At 50.8% G+C, this 23566-nt stretch overlaps 1 protein-coding gene across 1 annotated transcript in view; it reads right to left on the reverse strand.

Annotated features, from left to right (window-relative positions):
- The window catches only part of LOC144161922 (uncharacterized), a 131511-nt gene that overhangs the window by 82924 nt on the left and 25021 nt on the right, over positions 1–23566 (reverse strand). The window contains exon 2 of the mRNA XM_077692475.1: positions 3486–3563. The gene's annotated coding sequence lies outside the window, so the exon portion shown is untranslated. The remainder of the gene's footprint in view (positions 1–3485; positions 3564–23566) is intronic.

Consider the following 23566-nt stretch of genomic DNA (forward strand, 5'->3'; position numbering starts at 1 on the left):
AAGACCGAAGAGCGCGGGCGAAAACCGGCTGAAAAACGTCATACCTGGACTTCCGGCCGGATCGGCCGCCTCGGCCATGCTTTTTTCGCCGTGTTTCCTTGTGAATGATACTTGTTGTTGTGGTTGATAGCACTCATTTGTACAATTTTCGTGTTCAAAAAGTATGCACCAACGCCAAATGAGGCATACGTTATCATGCCGTATTTCTAAGCAGAATAATGCCACGCCGGGATGCTTGATAACATACGGAAGCGACAGCCGAGGTGGCTGTGCTTGATGACAGAGAATATACTACACTACGTTAAATACTTTGTAAACCGCTCTAATGAGGTTTTTTTTTTTATGCGACGGTCGTGAATGTTCACATTAGATTCGAGATTCAGGAAGGATGGGGAATACTGCTGTACTTTGGCCGGGGTTGTTTCGCTCCATTCCAGAAACCAAGTCACATTTGTTCAGGAAATACTTGTTTCGTTAAACGCGTCGGTTTTCTTTCCCTATGGGCTCAGGACAGTGTTCAAAAAAACAATTTTTTGGCTAAACTAAAACAAGGGGCCAATCCTGATAGAAGTTCTCTCCCGGCTAAGAGGTAAACAGTATTCCTACAAAGTAAAAGAACCAAGACAACCAGATTACTTATTTTGCAAGTATACATGTCACGATAAGGTGATGTTTGCATGGAATTAAAAAAAAAACACTCCGAACCACCACCGTGCCATAATTTGTGTTGACTGCGGGGGCCTAATTTTTTGCCCAAGATTCCGCGTGGCATGCATATTATAACCTGGCAAGCACTTGTTATCACTGAACCTCAAGTGTGCTCCAATGATAGTCGGTGATATATATATAATGATGATACTAAAAAAATTAGGAGCGAAGAGTAAATATACGGCCTCTGTCTGACTAGCGCGGTAAATGCTTAAATATAGAAATGCTGAAACAGGCCAACGATTCATTATCACAAACGTTTGGTGATTGTTACCTAAAGTAACGTAACTACAACGTAACTGCCTTGTCCGACTGGTCTGTTAATTATAACGAGTTGGCCGTAATATTTTAGAAGAATGCGCAACGCACAAGCGAAAATCAAGCCCTACTACAGCCAATAATGCTGAGCAGGAACTAGTATGCTGCAGTGTTTTCAGAATAAATGCATGTGAAGCAGTAAGACGCCACTCATCGAAGTGCAGCTAGCAATAGCGGAGGCGCCGTAGCGCCGCTGCCGAAATGGCGCGCGCGTGTGGGTCTGTGTACGGGGATGAGTAACGGGGCTGGGGTGGGCGACAATAAACAAAGGAAATGCGGAAGCAGAGTCTGCTTGTTGGTTTATGCGTGTACCGGCAAGATGTGTCTCGCTATATATATGTTTACAGCGCATGAACGTTATTTTTTTCGCGCAGTGCACGTACGTGCTTTTCGTTGGTAGATTGTTTATAAAACGCCCATTAATCTTCGGCATAAATGGTTTTGTGTATAATAAGAAACAGTTAAGGCAGTACCTAATAATAACATAAGGCATAAAATCCCCCTATGCTGGTCGCCTAATTCAAAAATATTTTGATGGAACCCACTAGTCGACGTCACAGTCACTGCTTTGGGGTTCTCTGTCGTGTAAAGCAAATTTAAGCTCCAAGATAATTGAACCAACAGCCCGGGAAATTATAAAACAAACTTCCAGTCATGTGCGAAAATTAAACTGCAAGCTAAATTGCCGCAGAGGCAACCGTGCGATCGTTCGCAATGCTTCCGACAACCCTCGCGGCTGAAGGGTGTCCGCCTTTGACGTCATGACGGGCGCAACCAATCAGGGCGTCAAAAGACGAAAAGCGCGCGTCTTTCAAACGGGGCCGCGCTTTTTGCAAGGTAAATGCCACTTGGACTCATGTACGATAAATTTCAATGTGATATTCGGAATCAGCGCGCAAGAAACTATATAACTGTTAATCTAACTCAATTTTTTTGGAAAGCGCTTCAGCTTCCCTTTAACAAACTGCGAACGAATTTCACGAAAACATTTTCTCAATGTTACTCCGATTCCTTCTCTGTCATTTCCAGCGTCCCCCAGTGAAATGCACTCGCGCAGTTACTTCCCAATATATATTAATCAGGAAACAACTCGTACTGACCAGGATGTAAATACTGGCCTTCTTGCAGACGACTGATCGCTTTTCAAAATGTTCCACAGTTCAAACGATGGCACTTAGCATAAAATTGTTGGCTTATAGCGCCCTGACCAGGGCGCGCCTTCATTACGCTTCGTGGTCTGGAACCCGCATATAAAAAAACAAGGCATATTGACAAATTCGAGCTAATTCGAAGACAACCTGCTCCGCTTATAATATTATCTATATTGCGCCCCCCCCCCTCTCCACAAAATACTCATACGGGGCAAAAAATTCCAACGCTGAAGTCAAAGCTACAACGCACATGCATGGGGCGGTCGGGTCCGCACCCGCTTCCTGCACGTCTTACTCTCCTGCTGAAGAGACTAATCTAAACCCTACCACCAGAGCGATGCAGTCATACAGCATTGGGCCTAAATACGTCCACGTTCAAATGTCCTCCAGACCAAAGGCAATGTCATGGAGTTTGTCGTTGCGCTTGATCCGTTAAAAAGGAAATGGAAAGTGGACACTGCAGTGCGGATAATATTGCAAGCAGTCACGGGGGGCAGCTGCAGACGACTCAGTGCGGGGAAGGAAAATACATTAGAAGGGAAGGGCGGAAGTACAGAGTCTCCCAGAAGGCCATTGCGAGTATTCAAGGAGGGCGAGCACAGCTCGAACGCACTAGCAGGACACCAGATGTGCACAGCTCATTTAGCGTGGAAGAGCGTCACGCCCCCTTTAACGCCTTCTCCGCGGGGGAAACGGGCAGAATGGCGATGCGTCTGCGCGATGCATGTGAAAGACGTTCTCCGAAACACCGCTCGTGAACCAGTTCAAAAGAAAAGGTCCAAAAACGTTGAACCACGCGTCTTTCTAGACGCGAACACAAAGCACTAGCTCTGTAGACCTGGGTGAGAGTGTAATATCACAAGCGTATTTACCCGAGAAACGTGGTATCTATTATCTCGTGAAAACCTACTGCATAAGTGTATCCACACTGCTGGTTACCGCATTTCACCCATTTTTCTAGAGTACCCACAGGTGTAATCACCGTAATTGCTTTTATCTCACAAAGCACTATAGGTCAAATGACGAGCTTAAATGACCTCTTTGGGCAGGTTACCGGGAGTGCAGCATTATGTGCCGTCCTTCATAATGAGAAAAGTTACGAATTATCAGCAGCACGGCAATACTGGAAAGCTTTACGTAGACGTGGCTTCTCCCTTATTTGTCGCAGGCTTGAACACAAACGCCTAAGAGCTTCAAGCAATTAATAAATCCGAGCATGCAAGAAAATTAGTTTGTGCATGGAAGGTGCCAATGGGAAGAAATTACACGTCACACTTCATCGAAACGTAAATCGACATAAGTGCTTACGAGAGTGACGGGAGTACACAGCCCATGTCTTGGTGTGTGAAGCAGGATCAGTTGTTAGGTGGTAGATACCCAGGTTGACTGCAAAAACCAGGAATGCAAGGAAACCTGCGCAAGCAACGAAGTGTGCAGTACGCGGGAACATGCTGGCGGAGGCCTTCGAAGATTGTGGAGAGGATGATGACGATGATGCCCTAAAAGGTTTGGGCACGTACCAACAAGGGAGATTGGCCAGGGATAACTCGATTGTCGAAATACTTAGCTACTTCTGGACAGACAGAGGCCGTAAAATGAAACTTTGTTATGAATAAAACCCGAATTACCCAATAATCAGCACCCTTCAGCAATTCAAACGGCCTGAAGCAGCAAGAAAATCTTGAATATATTTATATATATATCCCTTGTTGCATACCCAAATGTTCTTGCGCTAATAGATAATATAAGAGGAATTGATCAAGTCAACCTCAAACGTTCAATTGGGCCCTTCACAAGCAGTTGTCTAGCTGCCGAGAAACGGCAACCGGCGAGAAAAGAAACGATGACAACGATGCTGTATATGATATCCACCACTGTGCCACGTTGCCGAAAGAGGGGATGCACCAGCTAAATTGCCTGCTATATGTAATTTTGAGGGGATAGGTAAAATGGTTTTTGCAAAACAAACAAGTTAACTGGTGCCGCGAAAATGTTCATTAGCCGAATCGCCTGATAGCTAACAAATTCTTAGCAACCAAACATACCTTACGCATTACTTTAGCGTTCGGTGAAGTTGCAGATAAATTAAAGGCCAACTGCAACTAAATTTTCGGCTCCTTAAATGCTATTTTTTCCGGTAGTATAACCTTACAAATTTCTACCTGTAAAATTTTGAGGCCCCAATGTGCTTCGCTGCATCGTAAACGAAGATCAAAAACGCTCTTTTTAAACCGAAACTGGAAAAAACGGGCGGCCTTTACGGACGGCCGGAAGTGACGTCACACTCAGGAATCGAGTGGGCGCAGCCGGCGGATTTTCTCACAGCTGCCTGCGAGAAGACGGCGCGCATTCGATGTGTTTCTGCTCGTCTGTTGCTTCATACATTTAAAACATGCAGAAAAATTGGTTGGGAAGTTCGTTGAACCATTATTACTTCGTTGTGAGCTGCTGAGACGACGTCCGGTAAAACGAAAACAGAGGCATCGCGAGACGTCGTGGCGAAGCTGGGTGCACAAAAGGCAGTCTTGAGCGGTAGATGGGCGCCGGCACAGCTAATATGCCATCTGCCGAACGAACCACCCTGTGTTGGTGATAGAAAAGAAAAAAAGAAAGCTATCGTGGGAGGAAAGTGTCGAAACATACCGGCTAGAGTGTAAGAATTCGGTTTCAGCGCATGTTGTGAAAGTTCAAATCCAGAATTTCATTATTTTTGTTTACACGGGCAGTTTTGTTCCTGTTAGCAGGATGCCCGCTTCAAATCATTAGATAATGATACCACGCAGCGACGAAAGCACTGCAGTGTCTTCACTCGCGAAGCTGTGACCTTCCCCCAGGCTCAGTGCTGCGAAATGTGACCTCGTTTTCTGTTTTTTTTTAACTGTCGGGAGAAATGGTGCCAAAAGCGGCTAGTATTTATTTGTTTTTTGACGAAGTTGTTTGATCTAAATCGATTCCGTGTAGTGCCCCGCGTGCTGTACTCGTGCGCGCCCCGACCGGCGCGATAACATCAATAGCAGTGACAACAGCGTATAACCTCGCGTCGGCGCAGAGCTCTTCGATGGCGTCGGCGTACTCGCGCTTTCGAAAAGTCGACCGGCCGATCGTGCAGTGGGCCGCACAGCTAGCTGCTGTACTCGATCCCGCCCCGCGACCGGCCGCGACAACAGCGTATCGTCTCGCGCCGGCCGTTCTCAGAACGCTCGTAGAGACGCCCGGCCGCGAGCTTGAAGCGCGCCGCACAGCCACCGCCGCAGTCGTTCGCGCACCGACGCACCGAGCGGCCGCGACAACAGCGTGTCTTCTCACGTCAGCCGTTGTATGTGTTGCGCACTCGTGAGACCCCCGGCCGCGAGTTTGCAGTGCGCCGCACAGCCGCTGTAGTCGTTCTCGCGCCGACGCACCGAGCGGCCGCGCCAACAGCGTACCGCCTCACGTAGGCCGTACACGCATTTCGCGTGCTCGTCGAGTCGACCCAGAGCCTGCTGCCGCCGTCGCGACCACAAAATCCGCTGTTGTGCTACTGCCGTACGCTCCACACCGGCCCCGGCACTTTTCGAATTTGCTCTTTATGTATCAGCAACCCAGAGTTTCTTCAGCTTCTCGCATTACGGAAACGCGTGAAAGCTATTATTCTTGCAAGAGGCACGAATTACACTGCTCACTCGCGTGAGGCCGCACGTAAAAGGGCTACTGAGGACAGGCGACGGCCGCAGGGGAGTCCTGAATGCCACGTCACATCCGGAAGTCCGCCGCAGTGGCGGCAAGTTGCAGCGACACTCCCCTAGGTGCTGAGTCGGCTGAAGTGTCGTGTTTTCGAACGGTTTTAATAAAAAAACTGCGTGTTTGCTTCGTTGGCAATCCAGGGCTCAGTATGTGACATGCGTTGAGGCTTTTGCCATGGAACTTGTTTTTTTAACGTCATTCATCCTGCAAAATGGGCCGCACTAACTTCACTCTTTCAAAGCGTAACAAGCTGCACGGCCCTTCTTCTGCAACATCCGCCAGCTTCTTGAGAAGACATAGAGAAACTCAGTTGCGTGGCTTAGGAAAACTTTTTTCCAGCACGCCGCCCATGTCCTACCGCAACCATCCTGCTTTCCTATTCATACAGCGCACGGTATCCAAATCCTAATTGTCGCTCGAAGGTAGACATTTTGCCGAGCGGACCGATGACAGTGAAACATGTGTTCTAAGGGCCATCTACTCGAAATGTCATACAGTGGTTTTGCGCCGCCGCCAGCATCACTGAGTATCTTTATGTGCTGACCCATGAATGTCCAGACCTCCTCCTTCCTGTGCAGACAGCCGCCCACGGCCTACTAAAAACGGTCGAACACTTGACAATTCCCATGCCTACAACTACATTTCACGCTAATCTTGGTGTAAACTGTTCGCTTTCGCAACATTTTGCTGTATTTCCTGATAGGTCTAATCACATTTTCCTAAATTGCTAAACACAGGACTGTTTTTTCAGTGGAGCAGTTTAGGAAAATGACATTTTTTTCGAAATGTTTCTCTATCTGCTCGTAGCGTAATGATTTCGAAATAGATTTAAAACTTTGTGAAGCAGTTTTGAAAGGGAGGCTTTTGTCTAATACACTATCGGGCAATACATCTTCACACTAAGCAATGATGAAAGATCTCAAAATGTCGAGCTCTTGGATTACGCAAAATCCTTTAGGTGGTCTGCTCGTAGGACAGCTCTATGGCAGAGGACTGCTCTTTGTACATCAAGTCCGAGTTTTCGACATTCAGTGTCAAGCAAATGATAATGTTCTGTGATGCTGGCTACGGCGCAGAATCACTGTGCCCCTTTTGGTATTGACGGCATATAGAAACAACTCTCAGCTTCCATCCGCCCACACTGTAAATTGCGTGGATTTTACTGATATTAACGGCCTGCGGAATAATTACGGAAGAAACTTTCGCTGGCTTGCTCCTACAGGAGCACAGGATAAGACCCACAATGTAGGGTGTCTTCGTCCCATTTCCATCTGGATTTCACTTCGGGCTGTTAAACTAAACACTTATGTCACCAAAGGAATCATATGTCGGTATTATATGCCTTCTCGGAGTGCTAAATGACTGGCCGTCTGGCTTACGAAAACGGCGTACAAGCAGATCCGCGCGCCTGTTATTGAGAACTTTTAGAGTTGAAGCCGATTCGGGGCTCGGGCTGTGGGCATCTCCTGTCGTCGAAGTCAGCATCTTTTATAGTCAAGGCCTGATAAAATCTCGCGACATTCATTGTCCAACGCCTCGCGTTATAGCATAACGCGTACTAAGAGAAAAATGTATAATTAATAAAATCGGTTCAAAATAAACCAGCATGAAAAAAAGATTTGTGGAATGCTCCCTGTCCACTTCATGAAATGGCCAAGCATAAAGAGAAGCTGTTTGTAGACGGCTATACTTTGTGTTGCACTCATGTACGCACCGGCTTTTGACGCATGGCAGAATTGTGTCGGGTGGCCGGTCGAAGAAAAAGAAAGAAGCAGCGCCTGGTGCCGCTCCCCGTTCATCACCGAGGCCTTCAGTGGGAGTTGGGCCCACCTCATTAAGAGCGCCAGGAGCTGTAGCGATCGAGGAAGGCCAGCTGAAGCTGAAGCAGCTAGCTTACGCTCAAGCGTCTCCTCATAGATGCTCGAGCCTGATGCCGAAGTACGCTGATATCTCGTGCTACCTAGATACCTGGTTCCGGGGTACGCTAAGCGGCCCTACATTTGTATTTTGGGGTTGCCCCTGCCTTCTGGACGACATCTGCCCTGCTGCCGACTAGATCGCCTCTTGGACATTTAGGGTCACGTCTTGGGAGGTTGGTCAACCACCGCCCAAGGCAAATGTCTTCTCCTTCATGGTCCCGAAGGACATCACCGTGGATGACCTGTTGAACGGCCCAGAGGAAATCGTAGGCTGTTATGGCTTAGACACCCTGATGCACACAGTTGGTTTCATGTTCCGCGCAGTGGCCGCTTCGGCTGCTGCTTCTCGCAAGATCGAAGAAAAAGGAGCCATCTTCGTGAACGGTGTTTTGTCTCCTGTGGCCTGAATGGGCGCACAGGTTGTCTACGTGACGGTGTGCCTCTTGAACCCCGTCGTTAGGAGCTCGGATATCGCGGCAGCACTAAGACCGAAAGGAAAGGTCCTCAACGTTGGCAAGCCGCCGTAGAGGAGTCCTCAGCATATTACGACCGGCATGCGACTGGTAAAGATGGAGATGGCTAAGGTTATGCAAAACTTCATGAAGATACAAGCGTTGAAGGCCCAGTTTGAGTACAAAAGGGTGCGAGGGGTATGCGCTCGCTATGGTCAGAGCGGCCACCAAGTCAGCGACTGGAGGAATCCCTGCTACAGCCGTTGGTCGGAGTAAGGCCGCGACTAAGCCGACTGTAACACCAAGTGTCGTCGCTGCAAGGGCAATCATGCAACCGCCGACTGCCTGCGGCCCCGGGCTTATGCGTAGGCTGCAAGACATTTTTTCGGGACGCCTTGTGCGCCCCCTAGTCAGCAAGCTGTCGAGAGCACAAGTGAATGTCCTGAAGTACCCCGATTCCCCTCAAGCCAGCCAGAAGAGGTCTCTTGGTAGTATTTGGGCCCTTGGAAGCGCAAGCGAATTTTCCGAACTAGCCCGGGCCTCCTTAAGCCAGCTGGTAGAGGCGTCAAGAGGGAGCACTGTTCTTGGAGACACCACGACGATCGAGAAATCTCCGAGCGACTGCCAAGTGATGGACCGCGAGGGCTACACGTCGCCTTCGGAAGAGGCGATTGCACCTGCTGGAGAGGCCACGTCATCGTCGTCGACGGACACCTCCCTATTCACGACTCTCAGCACTATAGCTCTACCGAGTGCAGCGAAGCGGCCGAGCAGTCTCAGCACGAGCAAGGGCATTCAAAAACACTGTTCTTTGTAGAACTTCAGTGGCTCGCGTAGCCGCCTAAAGAAAAAAAGCAACCCGGAACGAGCACTGATTTCCTGATAAGTCACCACCCCCAAGACGGAGCTCTCGGAAAAGCCACCTGCCGTGGGCCTTCGTACGCCCAGCACAGTGTTTTGCTTCCGCCCAGGATCAAGGACCCCCGTGTGCTGGCAAATCCTATCAGTCAGGTCGCTGACCTACCGCGCTCCCTAACCCTCCTGGATTGACCCGACGTGTGCAAGCGGAGTCTGCCTTCCTCCGCGGGCTCAGGTGACGCGGATGACACTAAGGAATTGTGTGTTGAGGTGTCCTCTGAGGACCGCGAAATATAGGTGGGAGAGTCAACATTGAGTAGCGCAATATTACACTCATTCTGATTCATTTTCTTTCCCCGACTGCCCAGGGTTTCCTAAGCTTTGACAAACAGAGTGAGATAATTCATTATGCACGGGCACAAAACGTTGAGGTTCTCTTCCTTCAGAAATGTAATTTCCGCTCGCCGCGCGATGTGTGTGGTTTTTGGGAGCGGTTTTCGGTAGACGAGTTTCTCGCATTGACTGATCGGGCAGCTTCCAGGTGGAGTTGTATTTTTGCGCGAGAGCCTACGTCGCAAGGCTCACTGCAGGTTTGACTTTGACGGGCGCGTGCTTGCAGGGCGTGCCATGGTTGTTTATGCACCGGTGCGACACATCGATTTATCAGCGTTTTCAGCATCTCTATGCATTCCTGTTGGAACCCTACCGCCCCTTGTAGTTGGGGACATTAACTGTGTTCTCGATCCCCAGAGAGATGTGTGCGGTCCTGGACATTGTAAACCTTATGTCGGCGCGTGAGCACTAACGGATCTTGTAATCCAGTTCAACCTCCGCGACGCGTGGGTACCGCTGCATGGTGAAAGGTTGGCCGCTACGTGGGAGAGGGCACATTTGGGCAGCCGGTTGAGTAAGTTCTACTTCCCGCCAGAGCTCAGCTATGATCCTGAGCGCTGTGACGTGCTCTCTTTTTTTGCGGGCGTATTTGACTTCGCGTCGGGAACCGGCATTTCCGCTTGATTTATATCGTTCGATCAGGCGAAAGCTTTCGATATAATGGAGCACCGGTACATGCTCGGTGTCTTAGGTTTCTACGGTTTGCCCCAGAGTCTTTATCTTGTCTTCGGGTAGCTTACTCGAACGTGACCAGGCCGGCTACTTGTTAATGGCCGCCTGAGTGAGCGATTCGCAGTTATGCCAGGGATCAGGCAGGGTTGTCCCTGGTCCCCCTCGCTCTTTGCCCTGTGCCCGGACCCCGTTTTGCATCGCGTGGCACCATGTCCCTCCATCCGCGGCTTTCTCTTTCCCTGTCAAGCCCAGGTCGCCGTCTCTGCACCTGCGGACGATGTGTCCCTTTTTGTTTGGGATGAGGACAGCTTCCGTGCGTTTATACGGCTTTTTTGAAGTAAAATGAGCCGTCTGGATCCCGGCTGAATAAGGGCAAAAGCAGTGCGCGGCGATTTGTGTCGGTTGCCAGTGACCTTGCTGGAGACGCACAGGGGGTGAGGAAAGTTTGGGTGCCAGGCGTAGTCTTCCACTTCTCTGGAGAAGTTGCTCGGGAGACATGGAAGGGTCTTTTAGACAGGGCTGATAAACGCTTAGGTCTAGCGTCAACATTCAAGCCGTCACTGTCTGAGAGGAACTATATCATTAAGTCGTGCGTGTCAGAGACGTTCTTTTATGTGGCGATGGTGGCTCGGCTACCTCGTGGCATTAGCCTTCGGCTGGCCACAAAATTAGTCATTTTCTGTGCTTTCAAGACCGAGTTAGTTGCCGCGCTCTACAGCATCTGCCCCGCAACATGGGGGCTTTAGCTTGAAATGCCTGAACACAACGTAAGTATTCTAGCATTTCGCGGTGTGTGGGAACTGGTAGATGGTGTACCCTGGGCAGGCTCTGCTTCGCTACTTCTTGGGTACTGCTCGCTTGTTGTTCTATGGTAAGCCTATTACCGGACCTAAAGCTGTGCCGCTGCCGGCTTTCTAGAGGTACGTCGATGAAACAATTACAGACTTTCAGTCAGGCAACCCAGATTTGGATATTAAAGCCCCATCTGCGGCTGATGCATGCAAAAAATTAGCCATTGGGCAACTGAATGATCGGCAAAAAGAGAAATCTCGCTGGGCCGGCTGGTAATAGTTAACGTCAACGGTGCTTCCTGCAGACGTTTGTGGTTTTTGGGTGGCTGCGTGGCTGGAGAGCCCTGCTGACGTGTGACCGTCTTGCACCATTTGGTGTGGTTCGCTCTGCCCGGTGCCCGGAATGCGGACGAACAAAATCTCTATAGCATGCTCGGTTTGAGTGTCGTATGGATCGCTCATTCTGGATTTTACTCATCAGAATGTTTGAACTTGACTGGGAGCCCACACGAAATCGAAAGGTTCTATTTGTCAGCTTTCTGCTGTGGATGGGCGCCTTTGTTGTTCTGCGCCAGCAAGGTGTAGCCACCTTGCAGGCATGACAACAGCGTGCCATGTAATCCCTGCTGTGGCGCGTTTGTAAAATGGCCATAGATCACCTGCAGCATGAGCTGGTGGCACTGGGTGAGGAATCGTTGCTCATGCTTTGGTCGACTCGCTTCATGACGGTCGCCAATTACACCATGCAATGGTGTATCGGGACTTATTAATAAGGTGTAACACGTGCATAGGGAGTTGTACGCCCAGAGGCCAAGGCGCTGTTTAGGCAGCCTGGCTGAGCATGCCTCTCAGTACGGACATAGACATGAGTATTGATTAGAACTGATGTGTGTGAGCTCTTGTGGCTTTTATGTTTACTCCCACGCGTGAACTATGACATCTGTACCTTGTGCCACGGACATTATTGTCAAAAACGTTCGGTGCGGTGAGCCTTGTTTTTTGTGAATTTGTGTGATGTTCACTTAGTTTCCTCTGTAGCGCATTCCGTATATATTGTGCCCTGTCGAACCACGTAGTAGCTACCTACAGCGGGTCCTAGCTGTAACTAGTTTTTAATAAATTCTCTTCTCAGGCTTTTTGCAAGTGAAAATCGGGTGACCTGTTGCTTGCGCGACACGGCCCTTGCACGATACGCCGTATCTCCCGATCCGGACCCCCCTCGACCCTGGCCTGGAGCCACTGCCGCCACCGTTGTTGGACTAGACCTGTGGCATTTCTCTCTGCCCGGGGAGCCTGCCTTAGGCTTGGAGGGTGAACCGCCTGCTGGTGCCGATGCTTCAGTCAGCCTGCCCCCCCCCCCCCCCTTTCCTGGCGTCGCTCAACCGTTCCTCGTGTAGGGCCTCCCCGGTGTTTCCATGAAGTGCCGGGACCCGCCTCGAAGTAGCACTGCTTTGAGTTCAGTGCTCACAAGGAGACAACCGTCGACGACACCATCGACGCAATCTACATAACGTTGTCCGTGAGGCCCTGAGGTAAAGCCAGCACCAGGGCGCATCTCGATTCTGCGGGGCGGCGGCCTCGGCTGCCGCCGCGGAGAAAGTCACCGTGGTCGGGGACTTTAAAATCCTCGGCAAGACCTGCCCGGTGACGTTCGTGGGGCCGTAGATCATCTTTATGGCGGCTCTGCGCCTCAAACTGTTCTTCAGTAATGACGACCTGACTGCTGCGCTTGCCCCCTATGGCCAAGTGATCAGCGTGCACAACCTGACTTTCAAGGGCCGCCCGAAGCTGGAAAATGGCACCCCAGGCATCAAAACAAAATAAAACTACGGAAGCCTTTTCCCAATTTCATCTTCGTGCGAGGGTGCAAGGTGCACGTGCAGTACTGGTGGGTGGGTTAAGTGGGTCTGCTCCTCGTGAGGTCATCCAGGCCAGAACCAAGGCGACTGCCAAGCCCTCTGGTGCGACCGGTGCCAAGCCTTCGGGCACGATGCGAAGGACTACACCGCCGAGTGCCGCAAGTATGGTGGCCACCACCCGACCGCAGACTGCCTGAAGCTGGGCTCCTACACAGCAGCCCTAGTTGAGTTGCCGGACCTCCCAGGCGGTGCAACGGAGCAGCCAGTAGTTAGCGGTGACCCTGGCAACTAGGTAAAGGGCTTCGAGGGAGCGCGCGAGACCCCAGGCGGCGACGACGATAACTCCTTCTTTCTCGACGACGTGTCTTCGCCGCTCTCTTCATTCTGGAACAGTGACAGTGTCACCGAGAGCAGCGCAGAGAACACTGCGGAATAACCTGCAGTACCAGAGCCCCAACCAACCAGCCAAGGGCTTCAAACGACGGCCACGACAACGTCCCTTCCACCGAAAGGACGCGCGGTAACCAGCCGCGTAAGCCCTAAGGCCGCCAAGCCGGCGTCGCGTGGAACGAGTGGCGCGGGACTCTACAACCAAGTCAACGACCCCGTCCTCGATGACCAAGTCAGCCCCGACCCCACAGAGACGCTCGCGACCGCGCCTACGCACTCTGTTTCGCAGGCCCTCACCATTGTGGTAGTCCCCATCGCTGTCGAACAAGGCATGGACGTGAGCAAGGACCCTGCCAAGCGAGGCCCGCCATGGTCCGGCGAGTCGGAAAGCGCAAAGGACACTCGAAAGAAACCGCGACTAACCCTATAACGCAAGTAGCGTCATACCTTATAATAATGCTTGTGCCTCTTATGTCTGTATATGCCCAAGGCTTCCACAGCCTGCAAAACCAAATGAAAATGCAGTTTGATCGTGCGCAAAACTTTGACGTTAAGTTTTTTCAAAGGTACAAATTTGCTTCATCGTTCGATGTTTCCTTGTTTCGCACCCGGGTTTCTGTTGATGCTTTGTTGTCGCTATTCAGCACAGTTGATGTGGCGTAGGTGTGTTCTTGCGTTCCGCCATCGCCGCAAAGCGCATGTTATCTTTGGTTTGTAACGATCTTACAATCACCGTAGAGTTTTATCTTCCTTCGTGCCGTTAACGCGCTGTACATGTGTATGCGCCAGCACAGCACAATCGTTCGTCTGATTTACTTCAATCGGTTGATGTTTATTTGCTTGATTCTTATGCCACGTGTTTGGACGGGGACTTTAAGTGCATTTTGGACCCGCAGCGAGACCTAATTAGAGGTCTAGGAGAGTAGTGTGCTTACTGGGGTGCGCGCGATCTGCGTGAGCTCGTGTCCAACTTCCGACTCAAGGATGCGTTGGTTCAGGTGCACCGCAGCCAATTTTGAAGCGAACTGGGCGAAGGGGGCAGCGAGGAGCCGGCTTGATATGTTTTTTCTTTCCCCCTCAACTTATGCCCTGTGTGGTGCGGTTTGTGCGCGGCTCACTTTTCCGCAGGGGACGCCGCGCATGTCTGACCACTTCCCGCTTTCGTGCATGTTGTAGAGCGACGATAGCGTGCCTCGCCACGACGTGCGGCGCTCGGCCCTGTCCTTGGTGTCCGACCCCCCTAGCGCACAAAAACATACCGCCTTGTTGGCGGCTGAGGACGCGAACTTGATAACGCGCGCCGGTTGGGACGCACTCCAGGCATGGTGGCTCACGATGGCGCACGGTGGCGACTGCTGTACCTGTGAGCCATCACTGCGGTAAATGTTGCGACCCCTTTCACTGGGGCATTTCTTGAAAAAGTCGGGTAACTTGTACCTATTTTTATACTTGTTCGTGCCAGCGGTACCGAATTACCTACCACTTTCTTTTAACCAAAGATATGGTCCACCGTGGTATTACGGTTTCCAGGAACCCTGCAAGGTAGGCGCCTGTTCTTACTTTCACACTGTTGGGTGGCCTGCGGCTGAAGTCGCTGTGACGCTCGTTAATTGGTTAGTCACAAGCTTTACATAAATGGGTCCACGCAGATCTTGGAGGAAATGAGACACACTGGGGCGGGCAAAAAACATCAACAATTAGTTTAATAGGGTGCCTCAGTGGTGCCGACTTCCTCACCAGGTTGGGCGTAATCGTTCGGGTTGCAGAGGTGGTCAAACGTCGACGGGACGCCGACGGGCCAAGTGGGTCTCAAGGCCAGGAGATGGAGTACGCTGAGGGGCCGGTGGCTCGAAAGGTCTGCGCAGTGAATCCGAGGGCAGAAACGGGAGGCAGCACCCTACCGGTAGTTCGGCGAGCTCGAGCTGTAGGACGCGGTAAGGAAGGGGAGGGCGGGGAGGACTGGTAGCTCGGCGGGCTCGAGGTGTAGACCAGGTCAGAAAGCGCTGGCAGCGTGCGGGCTCTTGGGAGGGACGCACTTTCGAATTGCTCCTACAGCTGCGTCCGAATAGCAAGACGGTCGCCCCAAGTCCCAAAAAAGTAGCGCCAATCCACCCTGTCAATGTACTTGGAAAGCAAAGCTTACACGGCACCCGAAACGATTACCCAGGCGACGTCACTTAACTGCACCCGCGTCGCTCTACAAATAGTCAGACCACAGAGAAGTGAAATGCACTTAACCACACCCCTATTACTTCAAAGCGATATTCTTGGTAAGGGTCAAATTAATACATGATGCATGAACGGTAGTAGGTTGAGTTCTGTTTGTGTAGCACATCAGTGGAAACTCTTTTTTTACAAAATTAAAGCTCAAACCCTTTGTTAGACGATCTCACTTCTCCGTCTCTGCCGTCACGCACGGAGGTGGTGAGATCGGCGGCAGATACGGCGGACGAGGAGAAGGTAATAGTTCTACTCAGATTCATGAACAGCCTAGAGTGCGGCCCAGGGGAGTGGTTCCTTCATCACTGTAGCCCATATTCAGTCTGCGCCGCCTGTTCTTTGTTCACCAGCTGAAGCTGGGTAGGCAGAGAGTGGCTGGACCGCAGCATCTTCCATTGCTCTTGTTGGGTAGTTGACGGAAAGAGAGGAGGGTGCTAAAGTCACACAACCTGGTTATGTGGTGGAGTGTTCCTACTTCTGAGCACAATTTACATTCAGCGTCGTAGCTTTTTGGGTACATTAAGTGCAGACGCGTCGGGTGTGGGAAGGAGCCGGATTATATGAGCCGAAGGGTAGTTTGTTGTTCTATGGAAAGGTCAGGGTAAGGCGAAGGTAGGGTCTGTGTCAGAAGGCAATAATGATGGGTTACGTCCTTGAACGAGACAAGAGGGTGACTGTCATCGTACAGCTCCATAGCCCGGAGGGTAAAAGTGCAGACTTGGTGGGCGCATTTGTTGCCCTCCATGGAAGCGTGAGCGAGTCCAGATGACCAATGGAACTATCTGGGGAGCGGTTTTTACAACACGCAGTGAAGGTCAGGACACCGAACCCGACTGGTAATTCCCGTAGGCTTGTGGGGAATCGGTGACTATCTTATGAACCCCTGGTTGAGTGAGAGCCAAGACGATGGCTGCCTTTTTCTGCTGCCGTCATGTTTTCGGTCTTGAGTGAAGCAAAAGCAAAGCGGTTGGCTATGGAAGTATCCGCGATGATGGCGTACTGCTGCCCTCGTTGTTGGGAGGCGTCTGTGTATATAACTGCATTGTCCCCATCAAGGACGGTGTTGAGCGCTTGAGCCCGTGCTTGTTGCGACCCTCGTCGTGTGAGGGATTCATATTTCTAAGCAAAGGGAGCATGTTTACTTCTTGTCGCCAAAAGTCGGGGAGCACATCAAGCGGAGTGACATTCTGTCCTCTCCAGCCAACATAGTGATGGATGCGGCGACCCGCCGCAGTTATGCTCCTTCGGAGCTTCTGGACCGAAGGATGGCCCTCTATCAGCTCTTCCACCGTGTTGTAGAGCCCCGTGCTAAGAAGCCTAACTGTGGACGCACTCATGGGAAGACCAATGGCTTGCTCGACCGCCTTTCTAATCATCCTACAAAGTATCTTGACGCCCTCCTTGCCGAGAAAACAGGGGGTTCACGTAAGTGATTCTTGAGAGGACAAAAGCTTGAACTAATCGAAAGGTACCGGATTCCCTGACGCCTCGTTTCTTGTTGGCAACTCGTCTGATCATGTGTATGATTTTTTTGATGGTTTCTTTGAGGCGCTGCAAGGATACGTCAGTGTTGGGGTTGCCCTGAGAAAGAGGCCCAGGATCTTTATGCTAGAGCTTGCAGTAATGGCCTGGACATCAAGGAGTATTTGATTGTGTTCCATGAGGTGTCGTTTGGCTTGAGGGCGGACGACAAGGAGCTGGGATGTTTTACGTGAGTACTGGAAACCACAGTTTTCAGAACATTCGCATACTAGAAGTGAGATGCCATGGGTTGGTGTGAGCTTCCTTTATTCACTATCGCGTGGCAGTCAGTGAGAATGCAGGGGTTTAACCCGTAGATTTGCTTGGTAAGAGCACCATTTGTATCCCGCGTGTCTGCGTGAGCTCGTAGCTAAAGCGGTAAGACAACGGGCTCTGGATTTGTTACTATATTAGTTCCAGCTTCGATTCCTGGCGGTGCAAGAAAATTCTTTTATTTGTTCGCGGAGTTTTCTGGTGACACCAACGGTCGCGAAACAACCCTTGGGGGGTAGTGGTAAAAAGCTTTGCTTTAAAAGGATCCTCTCCGTTCGCTCCCTTTTATCTCTCCTCCTCCTACGTCCGAGCAGCGGCGGGGGAAGGGCGAGAAGGACCGGCTACAAGCGGCGGTGGACGGCGCGGCTGTCTGCGCACCCGCGAAGGACGCGTCACGCGAAGGGAAGCCTAGCTCGCCTCGAGGCAAAAAGAAAACATGTGTCCTTTGCGATGCTGCCGCGTGTTCCCACAGGAAAACTTCATGTGGGCAAAGTTTTTTCATCCGGTTCATAGCCTGGTCTACACACGCACGACCGTCACATCGCGGAACAGCAGCCTCCCACGTATGCCGACGTGGTAGAGCAGGTCCAAGCCCTTTAGCCCCTGCCCAGGCAGTAGAGGGGGCTGCAGGTACCCGTTTGACTGGTGTGTGCCCAGCGTTTTCTGACCCCGCGCGAAGGGCTTCGAGGGACTTCCCACGTGGCCTCCCATGGCTGCTTGTGGTCAAGATCCAAGCGTTTGTCCACCGTAGAGACAAGCTACGGTACGGGGATGCTTGTACCCTTTAAAGGAACACTTAGGTGTCCGGAAGCCCAGGATTCGAGCCTGGTACCTCCCGCTTACGAGACGAGAGTTTTACCACTCAATAATCGCCGTCGCGTATTCATGGGAGGTTGTGGCCGTTACTACACCAGGGTGGCCAATCCTGCTATGGTGAGGGAGTGCATTACCGGCAATGGTCGCTGGGGTCAGGCCGCACCCCAAGCCCCTTTGTGCAATTCCATCAATACGGGGATTTTTTTTTTTAATCCGGTGGGAATTGTCCGGCACCGGGATTCGAACCACGGTCGTTCTGCACGCGAGACGGGCGTTCTACCTCTACGCCATCGCTGCAACCCCAGAGTGGATCCCTAGAGAAGTAAAGTGCTGCACGGGGCGGCAGAAAGTTAGATGGGCAGATGAGATCAAGAATTTTCGGGGATAAATTGGTCGCAGTTGGCACAGGACCGATGTAAATGGAGAATAGTGGGAGAGGCCTTTGCCCTGCAGTGGGCGTAGACAGGCTGGTGATGATTATGATGATGATGATGATGAATCGCCGTCGGTCAAACGTTTCTGCGTTATTGCAGCCGAACCTTTCAATAGGGGCTATTCCCCGTGGAAGCCGGTTGAATTTCCCAAGCGTTGTGGTCCCAAACAAGGGCCGAGCGCCAGGCCGGGGAGTCGCTTGTAGCTATTTTACCGGTAAGTGCCCAGCGCCACCAAGGCACAAGAATGTACATGGTGCCTTCCACAGCCACGGTGGACGCTCAACTCGGAACCGCCTGTGGCAGGACATGCCGCCAAAATTTGTTACCCCCGGCAATGGCGCAGCGCGGCATGATGGCCGTGAGCCCCGCCAGATGGACAATGGTCAGGTGCCCCTCGCAAGGATAAAGGCAGCTTTCCAGCCGTGGATTCCCCTTTAAAAGGTCCGCACTCGACCAGGGACGCCTGTACCTATTAAAGAAACCGGTGGGTGCCCGGCGGGGCCAGGAGTCGAACCCAGTACCTCCCGCATACTAGGCGAGTGCTGTACCTGTGAGCCATCGTGACAACAGATAAGCTAACTGCGTGAGGGGTGACGCGTAATTAGATGGACTCTAAATGCGACCAGACATAGATAATCGGGCACACGCTCAAAGGCTATCGCGTGGCCAAAACGTTTCGGCGCCTGCGAACCCGTACCTTCGGCATGGAGGTCGGCGCCGACACTCAGTCACGCGACGCCTTCGCAGTGTTTTTGGTCCGATCCGATCGAGACTAATTGAGCACCTTGAAAGCCGATACCGCGTTCGCCACGCTGAAAACAGGCTTTCCTCTAGCGTTGGTCTACACGATTATTTAAAATGAATAATAAGAGACTGCAAATAGGTGTCGTGCCCTACTAAGACACTCTGTGCGTACAAGTATATCCCCTTTCCCTCTTGCGGTTTTTCCCAGTGGTTGCAAACAAGTAGGAGAATCCACCTGCGGGGGAGAGCGCAGAACACCCCTTCCCCCACGGCCTAGCCATGACTAAGTGCAGAGCGGGGCGCCTAAAGAGACACTTAAGTGATTTGAAATCATTTCGGGCTTACTAGCGCAAATTGTAATCCGGAGTCCATAGGCTATGTTTCTAACATTCTGAGCGCGTTTACGCGAATTTATTTAGCAGAAAAATCAATTCGAAAATGCTGTCCTCCTCTCTGCATCCTCGCCCATTTTCTGCGGCGTTTTTGTGTGAGTTCAGGAGGAGATGACTTGGTTTGACTGAACTACTGCACGGCTCGCCGACCTTCCGGCAGAGTCAGTCGGCCCAGCGTTTGATCCGCCGGCCGCCGACGGGTCGTCGCAATTCGTTCGCTGAGTTGAAACGAAGCGATGACATGTTTGTGAATTGAAGAATGTGCCTTTCTTACTTTGTTAGTTTGTACGCTGTATCTGACTCGAAGTCAAGGTCGCTCCTCACAAGCGCTCCACAAGCGAACATGCGACGCTCCGCTTACTGGTACTCTAGCAGAAAAAATTGAGGCCACTTGAAAGCGGGAGAAGAGTGAGAGAAATAAAAAAAGATACTAAGGAAGTTAACTCAACTGATACTTCTACCGTACAGCCTAAAACTATGAAGCACTAAGCCCTTTTTTGTGCTGGGAGAACAAGCCCAGCGGTCAGCAGCACGACCACACATCTGCGAACGCTTTGCCGTCTAAGAAATGCTACTGCTAGGCGTAAGATATAGTGGAAATTTCGGGGATGCTTGCTACAAGACAACTTTTCAACAGATAGTCACTTAAGCTCTTTGAAATGATAAAACAAAAAAATGTGTGAACTGGTTATACATTATGCACTTGATATTTCCAACGCTTGCAGCGCTGGCCCATGGCCGAGTGGTCTGAACCGCTAGGTATGTTGCATGGCAAGTCACAAGTTCGAATCGCCACGGTGACGTTAGTTTTTTTTTTTTTTTTTGTAAGTTGACTTTTTCGTTTTTGGCCGATGTTTTCGATACTGAGCTCACCATTTTGGGGTCTTAATGTTCACTGCTCCACGAACTAGTAATTGAACGCGCGCGCAGGCTGACACTGACGCGCTAGGGAGTTCGCGTCGCGTGCTGTTGCAGAAACTTCTTGCAGAAACTGTTGCAGAAACGGCAGAAACTTCTTTTCGTAGATAAGCTTATTCTCCTCGTGATACACCAGTGAATTGCGGACTGCGTTTGCACGACCTTCTTGCAGGGTTTCGGCAGTGTTGGAAAGGAGGCTTGGGTATGATGATATGGCATACATGAAAAAACATGGTGGGTAGCTGGTGCACTCATGAGGTGTCTTGCAGTAACCCCTGGAAGGAGGCGTGGCCATTGTTTTCACGGTTCCTCGCTGATTTTGCAGCGGAGGCGAGTAACTATGGACTGATTAGTGTGATCTCTTAGGCAACTACACTGCGGAAGTTGTGAACTTGTAAAAAGCTGATGAATTTGGTTGTGCTTGAGGAGCTGCTTGAATTTGCCTGCGGTGAATCCTGTTCCGTGGTCGAAGAGGAATGTCATAGGTTTCCAGAAATGAAGATGCTCTTCAGGCGGGAATAGTACGCATCGCAGGTCTCATTTCGGTGCGCAATACCCCACACATATACGAGTGGAATGATCCACGACTAAGTGGATGAATCTGTTTAGAGAACCGTAGTTAGCAAAACCTCCGCTAGGGTAAATAGCCAGAAGATGAAATTGCTGTTCCGCTGGTGGCAGTGACTCTAAGGAACCGAAACGCTTGGTCTTCGTCTTCTTGCAGCGCTGGCAAGTGTCACAGTGGCGACTGTATTTTGAAACGTCAGTGATGATGTCAGGCCAATAATATTGTGAAGACAGAAGTAGAAATGTCTTATTGACTCCAACGTGACCAAAAGCGTCATGAGCCTTCCGAAGAAGATATGATCGCAGAGCAGCTGGAACGTAGACTTTTCGAATACCTCGGCGCGTCCCTATGGTCACTCGGTTCCAACGATGTGCTTGCAAGGCGGTTTCTCGTTGGCGTGATGTTGCAGTTGTTCAGCTGACAGAAGCCGTATAATAGGGTTTGCAGACAGGGCATGAGCTTTGATGTTGTCAGTGCTTTTTCGGGGCGTAATATTGACGCCATACAAGGAAATCTTCAAACACCATCGAAAGAGACTGCCTCGCGGATTTTTGATGTTTTAAGCCACTGCAGCGCAGCGTGATCAGTGACCACAGTGAATGGGTTTCCATGTATATAGAAGTACCATTTGTCTCTGGATTCAATGCTTGTCATACATTCCAGCTCTGTGGCTGCGCAATTTACTTAATGTTTGATCATCTTGGTTGAGTGGTATGCAAGTGGGTGTTCCAGGCCTTCATCATCAGCTTGCTTCAACACGGCGCCGATTCCTTTGCTGGACGCATCGCAGTAGAGCACACAAGGTCGGGAGGCATCGTTGATCGCGAGGAGCAGCTCTTCTGTTACACCTTTTTGAGCTTAGTGAAATTTAGCTTGCAATAATTGTCCCATTGCCAAGTGGCATATTTGCTGAGCAGGCGTGTCAGTCGGCAAGAAGTTTCACTGAAGTGGGCGCTATACCGACGGTAGACATTGACGGTGCCGAGAAAGCGCTGTAACGCGTTTGGGCATGAGGGCTTGGGAAACCTCAGAATGGCCTCGAGGTTGCTGTTTCGGTGGGACTGTGCCATTTGTGACCCTCTGTCCCAGGTATTCAATGGATGTCTGTGCGAACTGACATTTCTTCAGCTTCAGCATAACGCATTCGCTTTAAAAACGTTTAGAACGGCCTTCGAGACGCTTCAGACGGTCAGAAAACGTGTCATAATACACCAAAATACCATCAGAAAGGTTAGTGACGTGCGTTAATCGATGTTTTGGCAAGATGGACTTGACAGCCCGCTCGAAAGTGGCTGGAGCATTCCGCAGGCCAAACGGCATGATAAGTCATTCGTAGTGACCGGTGCGTGTTATAAAGGCTGTTTTAGGGATGTCTTCTGGGTGCGTCTTTATGTACCACTAACCCGACGTATGTCTAACGTTGAGATGAACATCGACGTCCCTAGAGAGTCAAGGGCGTTCTCGACGCTAGGGATAGGCTGGTTCTCGGGAACAGTCACTGCGTTAACCTTGCAGTAGTCTAAGCAAAAATGTGTTCGCCGTATCCTTTTCGTCTCTGTCAGAAGCGCCGGAGGAGCGTACGGGAAGTAGGTAGCCGTATTGCGCCTTGCGTAAGAACGTCCATTTCGGCGCTATCGGCTTCTGAGCATCGATAGGGAGCCCTGTGGATGGGGACGTTGTTGGTGAAAGATTGCGACGCATTTCATTAGTGATTCATCCACTGTCAGTCATCGATTTTGAATAAATGCCCTCGTACTTGTGGAGAAGCTGTTAAGTGCAGACCACTGAATTTTATTTATGTGGCCCAAATCTCAAGCTTGAAGTTACTGTAAACAAGCGTTTTTGTCGGCCGCGTAACGGACTTCTGGGCGTTGAGAGTGGAGAACATCATTTTCTTGACGCAGGGTCAGGGTGTCGAGGTCTAGAAAAAAGTTGAAGAGGCAGGCACTGTCCAATCTAAGACGTTGATTCCTCTTCATTTCCTGTGAAACATGCGCTTGAATTTTATTGGTGATTTTTCCACTTTGTATCGTTAGATTGTCGAGACCCAAAGTTTTTGTAGATGATATTACCTGTTGTACAGTGATGCATGAATCTCTGATTGTTTGCAAGTGAACGGCTCTCAGCACTGCCTCGCTGATACAGGTAATTGTGGCTCCGGTTTCAAGAGCAGTGCTGACGGGATGCCCGTTAATGAGTGCGTCAAAGTAAATTAACATAACTTTGGGTCGTCCTCTTCGTTTCCCTGGTCGGTAGCGAAGGCGGAAATGCTTGCGCGTCGTGGACATTCACTGTGCCACTGCATCGGTCGTGGAAAACCATTCATTGCACAGTGTCTGCATTCGGACATGGGTGCTCGTCCTGGCGGAATAGTCCTATGCTGATTGGAATTGCTATTCGTTGCAGTGATCTGTACGTGTCGACGTGGTGGAACGCGCGGTGCATT

This window comes from Haemaphysalis longicornis, unplaced genomic scaffold (genome assembly GCF_048455015.1).
Source record: "Haemaphysalis longicornis isolate Haplotype H1 unplaced genomic scaffold, Haemaphysalis longicornis Haplotype H1 scaffold_12, whole genome shotgun sequence".
In the NCBI taxonomy this organism is placed as follows: Eukaryota; Metazoa; Arthropoda; class Arachnida; order Ixodida; family Ixodidae; genus Haemaphysalis; species Haemaphysalis longicornis.